The sequence below is a fragment of the Pseudorca crassidens genome, chromosome 10 (genome assembly GCF_039906515.1).
Source record: "Pseudorca crassidens isolate mPseCra1 chromosome 10, mPseCra1.hap1, whole genome shotgun sequence".
Lineage (NCBI taxonomy): Eukaryota > Metazoa > Chordata > Mammalia > Artiodactyla > Delphinidae > Pseudorca > Pseudorca crassidens.
Window position 1 is genome coordinate 76115184 of NC_090305.1, and position 18350 is coordinate 76133533.

Here is an 18350-nt window from a genome sequence, read left to right on the forward strand (position 1 = left end):
GGACATGGGTTTGTGCCCCGGTCCGGGAAGATCCCACATGCCGGTGAGCCATGGCCACTGAGCCTGCGCATCCGGAGCCCGTGCTCCGCAACGGGAGAGGCCACAGCAGTGAGAGGCCCGCGTACCGCAAAAAAAAAAAAAAAAAAGAATTGAACAACCCTATAACACATTTAAAAATTATATTAAGGTGCTACGTGGCTGGGTCAGAAAATGAAAAGAACGTGGTGTTTAAAGCTAAAACATCCGTATTGGCATACTGGCTCTGCCTTAGGCAAATCATTTGTCTTCTCTGAGTCTCTACTTCCTCATCTATAAAATGGAGAGAATAATATCTCTATTTTTAGTGGTAGTATGAAAATTTTAAAAATAATGTATGTGAAGTGTCAAGTGGTCAATAAATACTGCAAATATTTAAGTTTTAGGTGAACCAGTACAGCTATTTAAAGTGAATTGATTGACTCAACTGTTGAGACTTTCTGTGTGAATGAGATAGAACTGCAGTGGAATGAATCCTAAGAAAGCATCCAGCTCTGTTCATCCCTTTTATAGTTGTGTCTTTAGGAAGTAATATGCTTAGTTTGAAAATGAGCCAATTGCTTACAACAGTTTGGAATTCCTGTTGTGACTGCCTTCAAGAGCAATTCCGAGTCACATATGAAAACCAGTCACACTGCTGCATAATCAGAGGCTTTCAACTAAAAATAGTATTGCCTAGCTTGATCTCACTTCAATCACCAGACTTGACCCCCAGTGACTTTTGGCTGCTTCCAGTGATTACATCTACTATCAAAAGGATGGAAATCTGTTACCAAAGAGGAAAAAACTGCATACAAGTCAACTGTGTTAAAACTGTACAGCCGTCCTCCCAAAAAATTCACGTCTGAAAGTTTATTCTGAGGGCATAATTGTGTGTTCAAAATTTTAATTACCAGGACATTTAGTGTAGCATTTTTCTGTAATAGTGTTGGGTAAACAACCTAACTATCCAGCAGTGGGTCATCGGTTAAATAAATTAATATTGCCACGCTACAGATTGCTGTGCTTGCAGAGTATGTGGGGATATATTCATACTATATTAAGAAAGAGGTTACCAGTGTAGAATAACCTTGGTTTTATAAAGAAAAAAATGTAGACATACAGGATATGTTTATAGCAGGAGGACTCAGAACGATTTTTTATCCAGGCTACACTAGTGCTTCTATCTGTATGATTGAGGGTCAATTCTGTTCCCTTTTTATGATTTCTGATTTATTTTTAGTGGTAAATATATGTTGCTTTTGTAAATTAAAAAGCTATTTGGTTTTGCTTTAAATTAGAAACAAGCAGAATTCTAAGTTGCTTTTCGTAATTGAATGAGTACCTTGTCGAAGTACCTACGTTTAAAGGAGTTAATGTTCATTTGCACTTATGAATTCTGGTGTGTTCATTTAAACATCGGTCTTACAATTTTAAACATGCTTTGTACATACATACGTAGAATCAGAATACTGGAAGAGGTCTTAGCAATTCGTTCTCACCGATTTGCCTATCAGGGAGAAAACCCAGAGAATTTTTGACTCATGGTCAGAATTACAGTAAGTTATAAGGTTGAGGATGAGGATGATTATTTTTTTGCTACTCCATGTTGTGTCTCCAGGCTTTGATGGCTTTACATCCATTCATTTAACAGATACTTTTTGAGTGTCTGATGTGAGACATTGTGCCAGGTTCTGGCAATATTCAGTTCCTGCTGTCATAGAGCTTTTGGTGTAGAGGAGAAATACAGGCAAGGAAGCGGGCCAGTCACAGTACAGGATACTAGAGGAAGACATAGCAACCTGTGGAACCATAGAAAAGGAGTGCATTTCCTCTCACCTTCAACCATCCAACCCAGAGACATCTGGCTGCAGAGCCAAAGGTGAGTTTTCCTTCTAAGTAGTCTGGGGAACAGGACTGGTTTCTCTAGAAGTACCTGAATTTACAAACCACTAACATCTGAGATTGATTTTCCTAGGATTGGAAAACATTTTTAAGGTTTTATGTACTGTCCTGGAGTTTTGCCCTGTAAAATGGTTTGAACTGCACCTTGCAACTAGTGAAGGATTTATATAGAGATATAATTTTCAGGTGTACAGCATTATAATTCAACATCTATATACACTACAAAGTGATCGCCACCACAAGTCTAGTTACCATCCATCACCATACATTTAACCCCCTTCACCCATTTTGCCCATCCACCAACAGCCTTACCCTCTGGTAACAACTGATCTATTCTCTGTATCTATAAGTTTGTTTTTGTTTTATTTTGTTTGTTCATTTGTTTTATTTTTTTAGATTCCACATATGAGTGATATCATACTTTGTCTGACTTATTTCACTTTAGCATAATACCTTAAAGGTCCATCCATGTTGTTGTAAGTGCTGCTCCACATTGTAGCATTTTTTGTTACGGCTGAGTATTATTCCATTGCGTATATACACAATATCTTCTTTGTCCATTCATCCATCAGTGGACGCTTAGGTTGTTTTCAGATCTTGGCTGTTGTAAACAGTGTTGCAGTGAACATAAGGGTGCATATGTCTTTTTGAATTAGTGTTTGTTTTTGTTTTTTTTTTGCGGTTCGCGGGCCTCTCACTGCTGTGGCCTCTCCCGTTGCGGAGCACAGGCTCTGGACGCGCAGGCTCAGCGGCCATGGCTCACGGGCCCAGCCGCTCCGCGGCATGTGGGATCTTCCCGGACCGGGGCACGAACCCGTGTCCCCTGCATCGGCAGGCGGACTCTCAACCACTGTGCCACCAGGGAAGCCCTAGTCTTAATTTTTTGAAGACACTCCATTACGGTTTTCATAGTGGCTGTACCAATTTACAGTTCTACCAACAGTGTACAAGGGGTCCCTTTTACCCGCATCCTCTCCAGCATTTGTTATTTCTTCTTTTCAATAATAGCCATTCTAACAGGTGTGAAGTATCTCGTGGTTTTGGTTTGCATTTCCCTAATTAGTAATGTTGAACATCTTTTCATGTTCCTGTTGATCATCTGTGTATCTTCTTTGGAAAAATGTCTGTTCAGATCCTCTACCCATTTTTTAATCGGGTTATATGGGGGTTTTTTTGTTGTTTTTGTGGAGGATTTCTTTTCTTAAACAGGGGAAAGTGTCTTAGACCAGGGTGTGGATTGGATGGAGCCAATAACTCCTGGCACATGAAGGCAAGTGTTCACCATATCTTGTTGCGTGTGTTTACAGTGCTGCTCATTCAGCAGATTAAGCAGCTATATATTTTCCTAAAGATTTCAACCCAGAACTTATATGATTTGTTACCCTGTTTTACAAGGACACTGAGATAAAGCCTATGAAAAAGTGAAAAAGACAAGAGCATTGAGAATAAAAGCAAAAGGGACTGGGGGGGGTGGGTGGTTGATGGAGGAGTAAAGGAACGTTTTCTGGTTATGCTCCCACCTGTCCACAGTTGCTGTTCACTTCATCTTTTCATTTTGACCTCTTGAATTGGCCAGAGTACATCTAGGTAGCCCGATTTCATTTAGCAGAGATTCAAACTTCTATGAAATTACATCCTAGAGGGTTTTTTTAATCCTACATTTTTATTTATTTGTCTGATCTTGTTCCACGTAGAATTTGAAGCAGGCATGTGTGTTTGGACAGCATTTTTTTCCCTCTTAAATGGCAGGGATCCATTCCTGCTGGGCTGAGAACGCTTCCTCATGGCAGGCTGTTTAAGCAGATGAAAGAACACCAATAAGGAAGGAGCACCAAAGGCACTTGAAAAACCTCAACCATTTCCACTTCTGGAATCACAGGTTTCCACTGTAAATTACTTCGCTGTTCGTAAATCTTTTCATAGTTAATGCCATTCTGGTTTTGGTTGAAAACTTGTTCTGAGATAATTAGCCTATGCTTATTTAACCTTCCCCCATACCCTCCACCCCATATACTCCATAACTAACTTTCAGAGAGTTAATGTGTTTTGGATATTTTTTTTACAACTTTTTTTTTTTTTTTTTTTTTTGCCATACGCGGGCCTCTCACCGTTGTGGCCTCTCCCGCTGCGGAGCACAGGCTCCAGACGCGCAGTCTCAGCGGCCATGGCTCACGGGCCCAGCTGCTCCGCGGCATGTGGGATCCTCCCGGACCGGGGCACGAACCGGTGTCCCCTGCATCGGCAGTCGGACTCTCAACCACTGCGCCACCAGGGAAGTCCTGTTTTGGATATTTTTAACCAGATTTTTATTTTCCTCAGTGTATATAGAGCTAATCACATTTTCTTCCACAAACGAAATTTGGTAGTTTTAAAGTGGGACATTCTAATTTAGTGCTTCATGTATGTAGCTAATAAAATCAGACACACAAAAATCCATGAGAAGAGTTTATTTAGTTATGTAACTTTAGACCAAAAAAAAAAAAGCTTTGTATTTTAAATACTTAAGCCAAAAATTAGGTGGTGAATTACATATATGTGCTGTGTCCACATAAAGCCCTTGTTATCAGTGAAGATGAGTACGTACCGTGATAGTACCTGGAGTAAATAGAACCTTCGACCCGCTTAAATCATCTGTCTTTGAATACTTTTTCTGGTCTCATTTTATAGCAAAGTCCTCAAAATTTGTTTTAGTTATCCATTTCTATATAACAATTTATCCCCAAATTTATCGGCTTAAAATAGCAAACATTTATTATCTCACACAGTTTCTAAGGATCCAAGAGCAGCTTAACTGGGTGGATCTAGACCATGATCTCTCTTGAAGTTGCAGTCAAGCTGTTGGCTGGGACTAGAGGATGCCTTTCTAAGCTCATTCGGATGGTTGTTAGCTTAAGGCTCCATTCATTTTCTCACCAAGGCGGCCTCTCCATAGGGCTGCTTCGAACAGCAGCTGGCTTCCCCCAGAGCAAGGGATTGAAGAGAGAAGAGCACAAAGGATGGAAGTCTTTGAATGTCTGAAGGGATGTACCATCACTGTGCCACATTCTGTTGCTCACACAGATTAACCCAGGTACAATTTGGCAGGGTTGTCAAGGGCATGGACACCAAGAGGCAGCAGGAATTGTTGGGAGCCAGTTTGGAGACTGGTTTCTCACCTGATTTCCCATTGGGAGACTTCTGAATTGTTGGAAGACTTGATTTTATAAAATGTATCAAAGCAAACAAAGAGACTTCTGTAAGGATTACATTCTTCCCTTGTATAATTGATGTATGACAGACAAGTTGTAGAAATTCCAAAGCAAGAGAGTACTTAGGAAATTCATTTCTTTGGATGACAAATAATCAAGCTTGTGCTTCCTCAAGATAACTGTTATACCTACAATTTAAATTTAGAAGTTTTTATCAAGAGTTTCCAAAGTAGATTGTTCTCTTAAAACTATGCCCTTTATCTTCCACCACTGTATGAAAAGCTACAGGGACAGTTTTTACTGGACACTCTGGACAGATGGACCTCTCTTCACAGCTTACCCCTCTTTCCCAGGGCTATAGTTTATAATTGCCAGTTCCTTCTCTGTCTTCCCCACTAGACTATAAACTCCTTGAGGGCTGCAGCTGGGGCTTTACTTGTTTTGGTATAGCTAGAGCCTAGTATAGTGTACAGCATATATTAGGTACTCAATAAAAAGTTTTTGGATATAGGAAGTCAAATCCAAGTCTGAAGATGGACTTGAATCACTGCTTTCTGGTTGTTAGTGGCAGCCACTGGTAGATCGTATGATGGTGGCTCCCGCTGGTCTGGAATAAAACCAATGAGTGGCAGCGAACATTCTATTACCGTGAATGTAAATTTGACTGGGAGGACCTTGTTTTGTACAGACTTTAAGCCTTATTTAAGGTATACGCTTAAATAACAGTGAGAAGAGCTGCACCTAGTTTTTACCAATTACCAAGTAGAAAGGTACTGAATAAGCATTTGTTTATGCCCTGCCTGTTTCAATAAGGTCTATGGTGATCTACACAGATACCTAGAGCATGGAATAGCGTGCTTAAAATGAGCAGGGGAAGAGGAAAGAAGACAGTAAGACAAGAGTGAGGATATAAAATTGAGCCAAGGCTGAGAGGGGAAAAGATTACTTCATGCCACCCAGCACATGTGGCTCTAAGCTTTCTAATAACCAAACCAAAACTCCTGGTCAGTGTCCATAATATTAATAATAAATTATTTCGAAGTGTGAAAAGTAAATAGGAATTTCCCTCAGGGCTTTTTAAAAAAATGCATACTGGGCTTCCCTGGTGGCTTATTCGTTGAGAATCCGCCTGCCAATGCAGGGGACATGGGTTCGAGCCCTGGTCTGGGAAGATCCCACATGCTGCGGAGCAACTAAGCCCATGCGCCACAATTACAGAACGTGCGCTCTAGGGCCCGCAAGACACAACTACTGAAGTCCGCGCGCCTAGAGCCCGTGCTCCACAGGAGGAGAAGCCACCACAATGAGAAGCCCGCACACCTCAACGAAGAATATAGACCCCGCTCGCCGCAACTAAAGAGAAAGTGTGTGCGCAGCAACAAAGACCCAACGCAGCCAAAAATAAATTAATTAATTAATTTTTTTAAAAACACATGCTGTGTTCCACTCAGTTTTTCTGTGAACCTAAAATTGCCCTAAAGTTTTTTTTAATGCATTCTATATGATATAGGGAGTCCTGCGTATCTTCTTTTCAAAAGTATTCAAAGTAGATGAAAAAGATTAATAGCATTTGTCAAAAGTGGGAAGGGTAGGGCTTCCCTGGTGGCGCAGTGGTTAAGAATCCGCCTGCCAATGCAGGGGACACTGGTTCAAGCCCTGGTCCGGGAAGATCCCACATGCCACGGAACAGCTAAGCCCGTGTGCCACAACTACTGAGCCTGCGCTCAGAGCCCGCGAGCCACAACTACTGAAGCCTGAACTCCTAGAGCCCATACTCTGCAACAAGAGAAGCCACTGCAATGAGAAACCCACGCACTGCAAGGAAAAGTAGCTCCTGCTTGCCACACCAGAGAAAGGCCCATGCGCAGCAGTGAAGACCCAACGCAGCCACAAATTAATTAATTTTTTAAGAGGCACGCGTTCATTTGGGATGACAGGTACATGGGTGTTTCATATGTTGTCTTCCATGCCTTGTATTTGAAGAAAAGAGTTCTGATTAAATAGACCATCTCTATAAGAGTGGCATAGTTTACCTATGCAAACTCCACTGTGACCAAGGTGTTGACTCTGGTTGGACAGGTGTCAGTTGAGTAACCAAAAATCACCAGTTGAGTAACCAAAAATCACTATCTTTATTTTGCTTTGTATTGTGCCTTTTTTTAAAATAGATGTTTTAAATTCATTAATACCATATTTTGAAATGCTGTCATTCTTGTGGACTAAGGACCATGTTACAGGCTTTCAGCAGCTGAGCCTCAGGCAGGCTGACAATATTCCTGATAATTGCAGCTTTGGCCGGAGTTGCTGTGAAAGTGAGAAGGAATTCCTAATCAAGCAAGTTCTTTTGTGTCATCAGCTAAGGAGATCACTGAGCCAAGCAAGTTGCTCTTGGCCTCCTAGCCTCCCAGAATTCTCTGCTCCTGGCCTTCCCTAGAGCAGCAGCCTCCTAGTTTTGTGGAGGTATTGGCTAGGGCAGTTCCTATATGGAGCTGGTGACCAGCAGTCTTTTTTTTTTTTTTTTAATTTTTGGCTGGGTTGGGTCTTCGTTGCTGCATGCGGGCTTTTTCTCTAGTTGCGGCTAGCGGGGGCTACATGTTGTTGCGGTGTGCAGGCTTCTCATTGTGGTGGCTTCTCTTGTTGCGGGCTCTAGGCACGCGGGCTTCAGTAGTTGTGGCTCGTGGGCTCTAGAGCACAGGCTCGGTAGTTGTGGCACACGGGCTTAGTTGCTCTGTGGCATGTGGGATCTTCCCAGACCAGGACTCAAACCCCTGTCCCCTGCATTGGCAGGCAGATTCTTTTTTTTTTTTTCTTTTTTTTTTGCGGTATGCGGGCCTCTCGCTGCTGTAGCCTCTCCCGTTGCGGAGCACAGCTTCCGGACGCGCAGGCTCAGCGGCCATGGCTCACGGGGCCAGCCACTCCGCGGCATGTGGTGTCTTCCCAGACCAGGGCGCGAACCGGCGTCCCCTGCATCAGCAGGCGAACTCTCAACCACTGCGCCACCAGGGAAGCCCTAGCAGGCAGATTCTTAACCACTGCGCCACCAGGGAAGCCTGACCAGCAGTCTTAACGTAGTCTCTTCTAGTATGTCTGTCCAGTGACAGTGGACCAAACTGGGTGTTCTAGGGACTTCCCTGGTGGCACAGTGGTTAAGAATCCGCACTCCCAATGCAGGGGGCCTGGGTTCAATCCCTGGTCAGAGAACTAGATCCCACATGCATGCCACAACTAAGAGTTTGTATGCCACAACTAATGAGCTGGTGAGCTGCAACTAAGGAGCCCGCCAGCCTCAATTAAGATCCGGCGCAACCAAATAAATAAGTAAATAAAATATTAAAAAACAGAACACAACAAAAAATACAAACTGGGTGTTACAGTCTGCAGAGAGGGATTGACTAGAAAGCAGCGGAGGCCACCTGCCGCTTGACTCCAGCTGATTATATGCCATGCAGGACTGTTGTTAACAGCTTCTGAATTTTCAAGAGGAACTGGAAACTGGACTTCATGTTCATTTTCCAGATGGGAGGGGAGAATGCACTGTGTGAAGCAAATGAAACATGTCTGCAGGCTCTTTTTGGCCAGTGTGACTAACTAGCTGGCAAGCTCTGTTCTAATCAAGCCTAGATTTGTAAAGCATCAGAAATGCCTTATGCCAGGGTTGGACTTAGAACAATAAAATGTTCCAGAAATTTGGAACTAGACATAGGGTTGCCAACTTTTTTCTTTTGCCAAGCAATAACATTTTCAATTTTTATTAAAAACGTAACAAGCCACAGCTACTATTTACTTTCACTCTAAAAAATAGAATGCATGTAATAGTAGTGTTCCACAGTTCCTTATGAAACCCTGGAAGCCAGATTTGTTTTGGAATTGAAAGTTTTTACATTTTGAAAGGTAATGTGGGGATTTCCCTGGTGGCACAGTGGTTAAGACTCTGTGCTCCCAGTGCAGGGGGCCCGGGTTCGATCCCTGGTCAGAGAATTAGATCCCACATACATGCCACAGCTAAGACCCAGTGCAATAAAATAAATAAAATAATTTTTTTAAAAAGGTAATGTGGTACATACAATACTTCATAATATGTAAAATTTCTGCAGTGAACCACATGAATATTCAACTAAGTGGAATAAGTAAAAGCTATAAATAACCATGTGTCGGTTCAGGACAGGATTATCTGCCAGTTGAGTTTTGGTGCCAAACCAAAGACTGGGTTTTCAGAGCTTTTCGGACTCTGGGACCTGTATCAAAAAAGGAACAGTCCGGGCTTCCCTGGTGGCGCAGTGCTTGAGAGTGCGCCTGCTGATGCGGGGGACGCGGGTTCGTGCCCCGGTCCGGGAAGATCCCACATGCCACGGAGCGGCTGGGCCCGTGAGCCATGGCCACTGAGCCTGCATGTCCGGAGCCTGTGCTCCGCAACGGGAGAGGCCACGACAGTGAGAGGCCTGCAAAGGAACAGTCCTTTCAATGGGCTAACTTTATGAAGCCCTCAGCATGCTGCCCTTATTTTTCTCAGGTCCCCCTAGACCACTGGAGACTGCCCTGAGGGTTGGACATTTGGGAGTTTCTGCTGTGGGCCAAAACAAATCTTTATACGCTTCCCCACTTTCACTTGGCTCCCTTGTGCAACAGGGAGCACACGACCACATGTGGCAGCATTTCATAACAGAAAGTGTCCCTTGCCATCAGAGTCCTAAGTCCCTGTTTCTCTAACTGCACCCGTCCTAGTTCTGATCTCTTTGCCACCCAGAACTCACCTCCTCCTTTCAGGACTTCTCTTCTGCTAAGGAATGCACCTGCCCAGGCTGGCCTAAGGCCCAGTGAGTTGACTCCCCCAGCTGTCCGTGCCATGTGACAAGGCGGAGTGCAGCAGTGCTTTGTCGGGATTTTCAAAAGTGGCTCCCAGAAGGATCAGCAGTGCAAAGAGTGTGGTAGGATTGGTCAGTTCAAAAGAGCTTCCCCCATGCCTCCTGAGGAAGCATTAAATGTTTGAACCACTGAGTCATACCGATGCCTCTCCTTTCAGAATCAAATGACTTCTCCAGGGAGCAGCTTGAGAAATTTGCAGGGGGCAAGGCTCAGACAGGCCTTGAAGGGCAGGAAAGATTTGAACTTATTGCGGACATTACAGGAAGGCATTGCAGGGGGAAGATAGGAAAGTGGCAGGTGTGTGAGTGGTTTCACACACACTGGAGCCAGGCCTGGAGGAAGAGCCGGGTTTGGGGGGACACCAGGAAGAGGGGATTTAAGGTGGCAGAAATAGTTGAGACAGAGGGAGCTGGGTGTGCAAAGGCTGCCCCATTGCAGGGGAGGATTCACACTTTTGGTTGTGCAGAACTGGCTTCAGCAGAAAGGGAAGTTATCATGAGGCCGCATTCTATGCAGGGAGTTTCTCTCTCCGTCTCCCAGTGTCCTTCAAAAATACCCGAAGCAGCCTCCCTGCCCTCAGCCCCTGGAGGACTTTTTCTGTGACCTTTCTCCTCCCCCAGCACTTTCCACCCCAGGGGTCACCTGTGTGTAGCTTCAACCCCCCATTAAACTGTGAGCTCCTAATGGCAGGGCTGTGCCTCACTCGCCTTTGCCGCCCTCCAGCACCATCACACTCTGCCCTGTGAGTTTTCAGATTTTCTCCATGTTGACCCCGCCTTGACCTCCCTGTGGGGAGGTACCAAGTTTCCCCTTCCGCCTCCTACAGTCCCTTCCAAAGATTCCAATCTCAGGCTCGGGGCATTTACTGCATTTTTATGATCAAAGCTCTTGTCCAAGCAGGATGTTTCCCATACCAGGAAGCTTACGATGGTCCAGTGTGACCAATGGGAAGAGGAGGAATGAGATGATTACAGTTTTCTCCATTTCCTGGGTGAGTTCAGCACAAGAAAAGGAATTAGACCCTTAGTTCAGCTTCTCTAAACACTAAGCTGAATGCGTTAGTTAATTCAGCACACATACCCTTCTTTTTCTTTGTAACTTTTTATTCTGATGTGATTTCAAACTCAGAAACATTGCAAGAATAGCACAAGGAGGGCTTCCCTGGTGGCGCAGTGGTTGAGAGTCCGCCTGCCGATGCAGGGGACACGGGTTCGTGCCCCAGTCCGGGAAGATCCCACGTGCCGTGGAGCGGCTGGGCCCGTGAGCCATGGCCGCTGAGCCTGCGTGTCCGGAGCCTATGCTCCGCAACGGGAGAGGCCACAACAGTGAGAGGCCCGCGTACCACAAAAAATAAAAAAAATAATAAAGACATAAGAATAGCACAAGGAGCTCAACATTTACCGTTCACCCAGATTCACTGACTGTTTACACTTTGCCCCATTTGCTTTATCACTCTCTGTGTATGTGTACACTAACACACACTTTTCCCCTAAACTGTCGGAGAATGTCAACTCTTCCATCGTGTTCCTTTTCCTTAGTTTGTATTCCCTAAGAACAGGACATGCTCTTAGCTTTTAACTTTTTTACCGGAAGTGCTGGTTTCTTGACCCTACCGCGGTGCTCACTGACTATTGGAGGATTTAGTCACAGAGTTGTCACAGCATCCTTTTCCTCCTGACCAGACCCTGCAGGGATAGAAACCCACACCAAGGTGGGGAACTGGGTTGTCTTCTTGGAAGAGTTGACCTGCTGGTTCTGGGTGAAAAATGCAAGCCTTGTCACAGCTTCACAGCCAAGCACAACTTGGGGAAGGTGGCATAGATTTAAGCTGGTATCAGACCTTGAAGCATTTTTACTGTCTGTGTGGTGCCAGAATCGGAAAAGAAGTTGCACAGTTGCACTTGTAGAGAAATTTCTCTTCCATCTTAGCACTTGCTGCTTCTGGTAATAGTTGCAATCCTCACAGCTGACCTGAAAGTTGTCTTTCTGCCACCATCATCTGTGCAGGGGTCCTTAGATCCCTCCTGCTCTTAATCAGGTTCCCAGAGATTCTGGAATTCAGAGGCTCCCAGAAGAGCAGTGGGTAACCTTCCTCTTTAGGGTCCCACCTTTGTGGTCACGCCTGGTGGACGGACGGACAAGCAGATCAACTTCTTTTTTTCTCTCATTATAAAATTAATACCTGCTTACTGGGGAAGACAAATTTAGAAAAATATGAAGAAGGGATACAGATCAGCTGTGAGCCTACTATAGTTCTGGTGTTTATCTTTTCAGACTCCTGGTGCATCAGGAATGAGTATCGTGTTGCTAGGAACCCACACTCTGGGGTCGTCAGAACTAGATACAGTTCTGGCTCTGCCATTATTACTGGGTAAGGAAACCAACCTTTGAGGTACAGTTTTCTCATCTATAAAATGGGGTAATAATAGTAATGGCAAGGGCTTAGTCCAATGCCTGGCATAAAGCAATTGCCAAGAAATATCAGTTCTAGGCAATGAAAAATGACTCATGGCAGACCACGGTGGTTTGTTCATTTCAACAAATATTTTTTGAGCACCAATTGCATGCTAGGCATACTGCTAAGCACTAGCAAGTTAACCAAACAAAATCCTTATCTTCATGAAACTTAGATTCTAGTGGAGAGAGAGAAAGAGCAAACTTGTTTATGTGATAAAATGTGTCATGATCTGATGAACGACCTGCAGGGAATTCTCTGGTGGTCCTGTGGTTAGGACTCCGCACATTGGGGAACTAAGATCCCACAAGCCGAGCGGCACAGCCAAAAAAAAAGTTGTCAAAGAAGCCCTCTTTGAAAAAGTGGTGTTTGAGCAGAGGTCTGAAGGAAATGAGGGAGCTGCGTGAATATCTAGGGGAAAGAACATAATCTGGCAGACAGAGCAGCTTGTGCAAGAGCCCTGAGGCAGGAGCATGCTTGTCATGTTTGAGTGCAAGTGAGGAGGCAAGTGTGGAAGGGAGGTCAGACAGGTAGTGGGGACGCAAGCCCTACGGGCCACTGAAAGGATTGTAACTATTTCTCTGACTGAGATGAGGACCCCGGGGAGGGTTGAGGAAGAGGAGTGATGTAATCTGGCCCTCATTAGATCTCAGTACTGGTGTGTCACTTTTTTTTTTTCACTTTAGTGAAAAGCTGTACACTTTAGTGAAAGCCGGACTCTGTCAACTAGTGACCCCAACCCTGTGGACCCCACCCTCCCTGCAGCATCACTCAGTCCATAGCCTGCCTCACATGACGCTCCCCCCTCCACCCAGACACCCCCACACACCCCAGATCTGGGCAGGAGTTACATCCGGAGACCTACCCAGGTGCTTCCAGGCTAGGCCATACCCCCAGCCTTACTGTAAGCCTCTTACTAGCTGGAACAACCAGTGGCCAGCATCGACTGAGGTCTTGCCATGAGCCAGGCCCTTACCTAGGAGCTTGTTCAGCCCTCACAACCATCCTGCCGGGCAGCCACTCTCAAATGCCCTCACGCAGCTGGCATCACGACCCATTAACCCGCACAAGGTCTTGAAACCAGCAGGCGAGGAAGCCGGGACCCCAGCCCAGCCTGCCCAACTTGCAGGGATGGGGACGGTCATGGTCAAAGCAGTGCCGCCCGGACAGCAAGCGAGAAGGCTGAAGGAATTGATGCTCCCTCCCCAAGCTCTTGCTCTGTTGAGAAAAGGCCTGAGGAAGCATTTTGCAAGTTTGTGTAAAGCATGATGTAAACATGAGGGCTGTCATGAAGATGATTGTTGTTTGAAATCCCAGGTTCTAGTTTGGCTCCCGATTTTTCTGATGGCTGCCTCGTCCCAGACGTTGGCAATGTCAGCCCCAAACACCTGAACTCCCCCAAATCTCAGCATATTCCCCAGCTTCTCCTTTGCTTTGCTTGAAACAAAGCAGGTCTTTTATAAGGCGAGGTGGGAGTGTGGGGCAGGGGAGTGTGGTGACCTTGCTTTGGGGAGCACGCTTTCACCTCCTTCCAGTTCATTGTTTTCATACAAAATTCCAGGCGCACGGGGCAGGCAAACAGAAGTCTCATTCATAACCAGCGGGCCCCCAGGCTGCTATGTTCCCTGCCTCCTTCCCCTGGCCTCTCATTTCAGTCTTCTGTTGAAGTTGTGATCCACAGAGGACCATGCAGGTAGACTCGGCCGAGCAGACTTTGCGTGTAGCCCGATGGGAGCAGAAGGCATCATCCCCTTGGAGGCCATGTGACATGGTAGAAAAAGCCCCAGGTTTGCTTTTGCCGATGGACTAGAGCGGATTCCAGGCAGGTTCCGCCGATCACTAGAGAAATGACCTTGGACAAGTCACTTTCCCCTCCTCCTTTGAAAAACGTGATTCTCAGACTCTTTCACAGTCCAGTGTTCCTGACAGCCGCTACCTGTTCATGAACGTTGACGCCGTGTGCCTCCTTCTTCCCCGTTTGGTTAAGTTGGCACAGAGCTGCGCGTGAGGGCTCCTGATGGCTCTGCGAAATCATATCATGGGTTAAAAAGCCTGTCCTTGCATAAGACACACATTTCTGATTTCCCACCGCTTTCTCTCTTTCCAGACCAGGCCCCGTCCCTCCCTGTTTTAGTCACTTGCAACTGGTAAAACTACAAACTGCACTGCACGTACATTTTTTAAAAGGCTTAAGTCATGGAGTCCCTCAGCGCCACACCTTCTGGTCGGCACAGGGCACTGCGCTCCAGACAGGGCTGGGCAGCGGGGAGGCGCCAGCCCCGTGGGGTGGGGCTTGGGAAGGTGTCTGATCACAAAATCCAAGTATGTAATGTGTTGCCCTCTTTAGGTAAGCATTAATTTGGTTCTGGTGCACTGGAGGAGGTGTGGGTGACTGGTCTGCGGAGATTTGCTGGGCGATTAAAGAGAACAAAAACAGAAACGTGCACTTCCACACAAAGTGGGCTGTCTTCAGGGTGGTGGTGGTCTCTGGGGAATGGAATTTGGGGAACCTTTATTATGTATACTTCTGTGGTCTAAACTTTATACAATGAGCATATATCAATTTTAGACCAAGTTCCATAAGTCTAAGATGCCATTGCTTGAAAGACACCATTATTTTATATACTACCATGAAGAAAAACCACTACCAAATTACATCACCAATATCTGGGTTTTTGAGATGTTAATATGTGGTGGTGGGTGGGGGGGAATGTGCATCTTAGAATTCGTGAAATGCAGTAAGTTTTGTAAATTAAAAGATATTTTCCATTTTTGGGAAAAAAATTACTTAATTGCTTTCACCTCTCACCCTCCTTGCTCAGAGTGATTTCCTCAAAAAAGCCAAGGGAGTTGCATTTGAGGATGACTTAATTTTTTTTTTTTTTTTTAGCATTTATGTGCCAGTTTTACACCAGGCCCTTTGTGAGGTGCTTTCTCGGCCCTGAGTCCATCGAGGCTTCCTGGGAACTAGTGGGAAAGGTGGTAATTTTCCTAATAAGGAAGCTGATGGTCAGATTCTTATTCCTGATCACACAGTGAATAAATGAAGGACATGACCTCAAACCCAGCCCGCTGCCCCACTCGCATCTCACCACCTGCCTCAGCCCTGAAGGTGTCATGAGAAATGAGATGAGCCTTGGTAACAAGCCCCAGGATGAAGGACAAGGCGCCCGACTCCCAGGCCCACCCTGTGCACCCTGCTCAGGGTTCAGGGGGAGCTGACTTCTGCCATGCACACTCTTCACTGCCAGCCTCAGTGAGTCAGCCTCCAGATGACCTCACTGTCCTCAGTGGGCTGTTTGGCCGTCTGCTTCGTGTCACGAAGCCCCAGCCCCCATCACCCCTGGCACGAGGTTACTAGTATTTTCTTTGCCCAGCTCCTCAGATGTGGCCAGGATTGGAAAGGTCCCCTCTCCCCTAGCCCTCCATCTCTCAGCTTTCTGTTGCCAGGCTGCCTCTGCCCTCCAGATGCTAAAAAAGACCAAGACAGAGGACTGTTTCCCTGCTGCCCCCATCTGGGTGGAGTGCCATCCACAGGGCTGCTCGGCCTGGGCGGTCCCCGTGTCCCGGCATCCCGTTGCCTGGGACAGAGGGATGGGCAGTGGGGGCCCGTGGCTTAGCAGACCATGGGCAGAGTGAACTGAAGTAATAGTTCTGTGTCTATGCCATAGCAAAGTGTCATTTTCAGAAAGGTTTGCATACAACTAGGTAGTGACCACATGTCAAAGATTTATTTAAGTCATTAATGTGGGAACCAGCAAAATGACAGGGCTGGTTGAAGAGATTTGAGAAAGTGACTGTATTAGTTTGCTGGGGCCGCCATAGCAAATTACCACCAGCTGTGTGGTTTAAAACAATAGAAATTTATTCTCTCACAGCTCATGAGGCCAAAAGTCCAAAATCAAGGTTGTTAGCAGGATTGGTTTCTTCTGGAGGCTCTGAGGGAGACTCTCTTCCATGCCTCTCTCCCAGCTGCTGGTAGTTGCTGTCAATCCTTGGGGTTCCTTGGCTTGTAGACACATCACTCCAATATCTGCCTCTGTAATCACATGGCCTCCGCCTGTGTTTATCTGTAGTTTACAAATCTCCCTCTCCTTATAAGGACACCAGTCTTTGGATTTAGAGCCATCCTAATCCAGTATGACCTCATTTTAACTTGATTACAACTGCAGAGAACATATTTCCAAATAAAGTCACATTCATAGGTACCAGATGTTAGGACTTGAACATCTCCTTTTGGGGGACACAGTTCAACTTGTAACAACAAAGTTACCTAACTCATTTTCCATTACTCAGCATCACAGACCCCTGGCTTCTTGGGGCAGTTTGGGGTGCTAGAAAGAGCAGAGGCATGGGTAACTTTGGTGTCAGCTTTGATTGGTCTCAGGTATTCCTGGATTGAGTGTAGGCCTATTAACAAGCCTCAGGGGAGAGCAAGGCATCTCCTTGGCAGAAGTCAGTACTGCAGGGGACATAAGGGGAGCTAACTTCCAGAGGTCAGCTCCCAGCCCCACGCCTCACTGCGTGGGGCTCTGAACATTCCTCACCTCTCTGGGCATCAGTTTTCTCATCTGTGAAATGGGGATGATAATGGTACCTGCTTCATAAGATAGTATTTGGTACTTATGAAGCTCTGAATAAATGTTCACTATTGTTATTATTAATTCTAGTCACTTGCACTCACAGACACAACTTTGCTCCTTTTGGGGTGAGAAAGGCTGTCCTACTGAATATACTGGAAAGTTCCCCTTCCCTCCTAGGCCTGGTCATTGCAGAAAAAAGAAATTTATAGTCTGCCTCCAGTCTCCAGAAAACACAGCAAGTTGCTGATTAGAATGAAGGAGGCCTGTCTGCTTTTCACCTGCCCAGGTGATTTGTAGGCAAAGGCCAGCCCAGCCCCCAGGCTTGCTTCCAAACTTGCCCTGCTTCTGGGACTGAGCTCTTCTCTGGGTGGTTGCTCTGGGTCTAGTTTGGAAGCTGATTTCCCTGGTCACTTTTAAGTTGGTGCAGCGGCAATTTCCTTTTCAGACGCTGGTGAACCACGGTGAGTTTAGCAGGGGGTTTTGGGGCCCAGAAGCTTTCCAAAAGGTTGGAAACAAGAGCCTTTCCAGCTAGAACTAGAACTGGCTGGGCCTGAGAGAGCAGGTTAGAGGCCTGGCCCTTGCTATCCAGGCTGCGGTGGGTGGGGGAAGACCTCTCTGCATTTAGTGAGCACCTCACACACTGGTCCTGGGAAGAGAGGAACTCCTGCCCTCTGCACCCAGATCCATACTCCCTCCTCGGGTGGCCCCCAGGGGTAGCCAGCACATGGCCACTCCAGGCCCTGAGTAGTAGCCATCGCGGCTGCTACTTTGTTTCTTTCGTTGTTGTTTTTTGGTTTTTTTATGAGTATTTATTTTTGTCTGCGTTGGGTCTTCGTTGCTGCGTGCAGGCTTTCTCTAGTTATGGCGAGCAGGGGCTACTCTTCGTTGCAATGGGCAGGCTTCTCATTGCAGTGGCTTCTCTTGTTGCGGAGCACGGGCTCTAGGCACGTGGGCTTCAGTGGTTGTGGCTCGTGGGCTCTAGAGTGCAGGCTCAGTAGTTGTGATGCACGGGCTTAGTTGCTCCACAGCAGGTGGGATCTTCCCCAACCAGTGATCGAACCCGTGTCCCCTGCATTGGTAGGCAGACTCTTAACCACTGCACCACCAGGGAAGTCCTGATTTTTTGTTTCTGTTTCTGTTTTTTTTTTAATTAATTAATTTATTTGGCTGCATTGGGTCTTAGTTGCGGCATGCAGGATCTTTCGTTGCGGTGCACGGGCTTCTCTCCAGTTGTGGCACGTGGGCTCCAGAGCACGTGGGCTTAGTTGCCCAGGGGCATGTGGGATCTTAGTTCCCTGAACAGGGATCGAACCTTCATTCCCTGCACTGGAAGGCAGATTC

General features: G+C 46.2%; 1 long non-coding RNA gene across 1 annotated transcript; it reads right to left on the reverse strand.

Moving 5' to 3' along the window:
* Positions 1-115: 115 nt before the first annotated feature.
* LOC137232576 (uncharacterized) lies at positions 116-10039 on the reverse strand. The gene is made up of 2 exons (XR_010947078.1): positions 9860-10039; positions 116-3711 (listed from the first exon to the last, which is right to left on the reverse strand). It is a non-coding gene; the product is annotated as an uncharacterized lncRNA (long non-coding RNA).
* Between the last annotated feature and the right edge of the window lie 8311 nt (positions 10040-18350).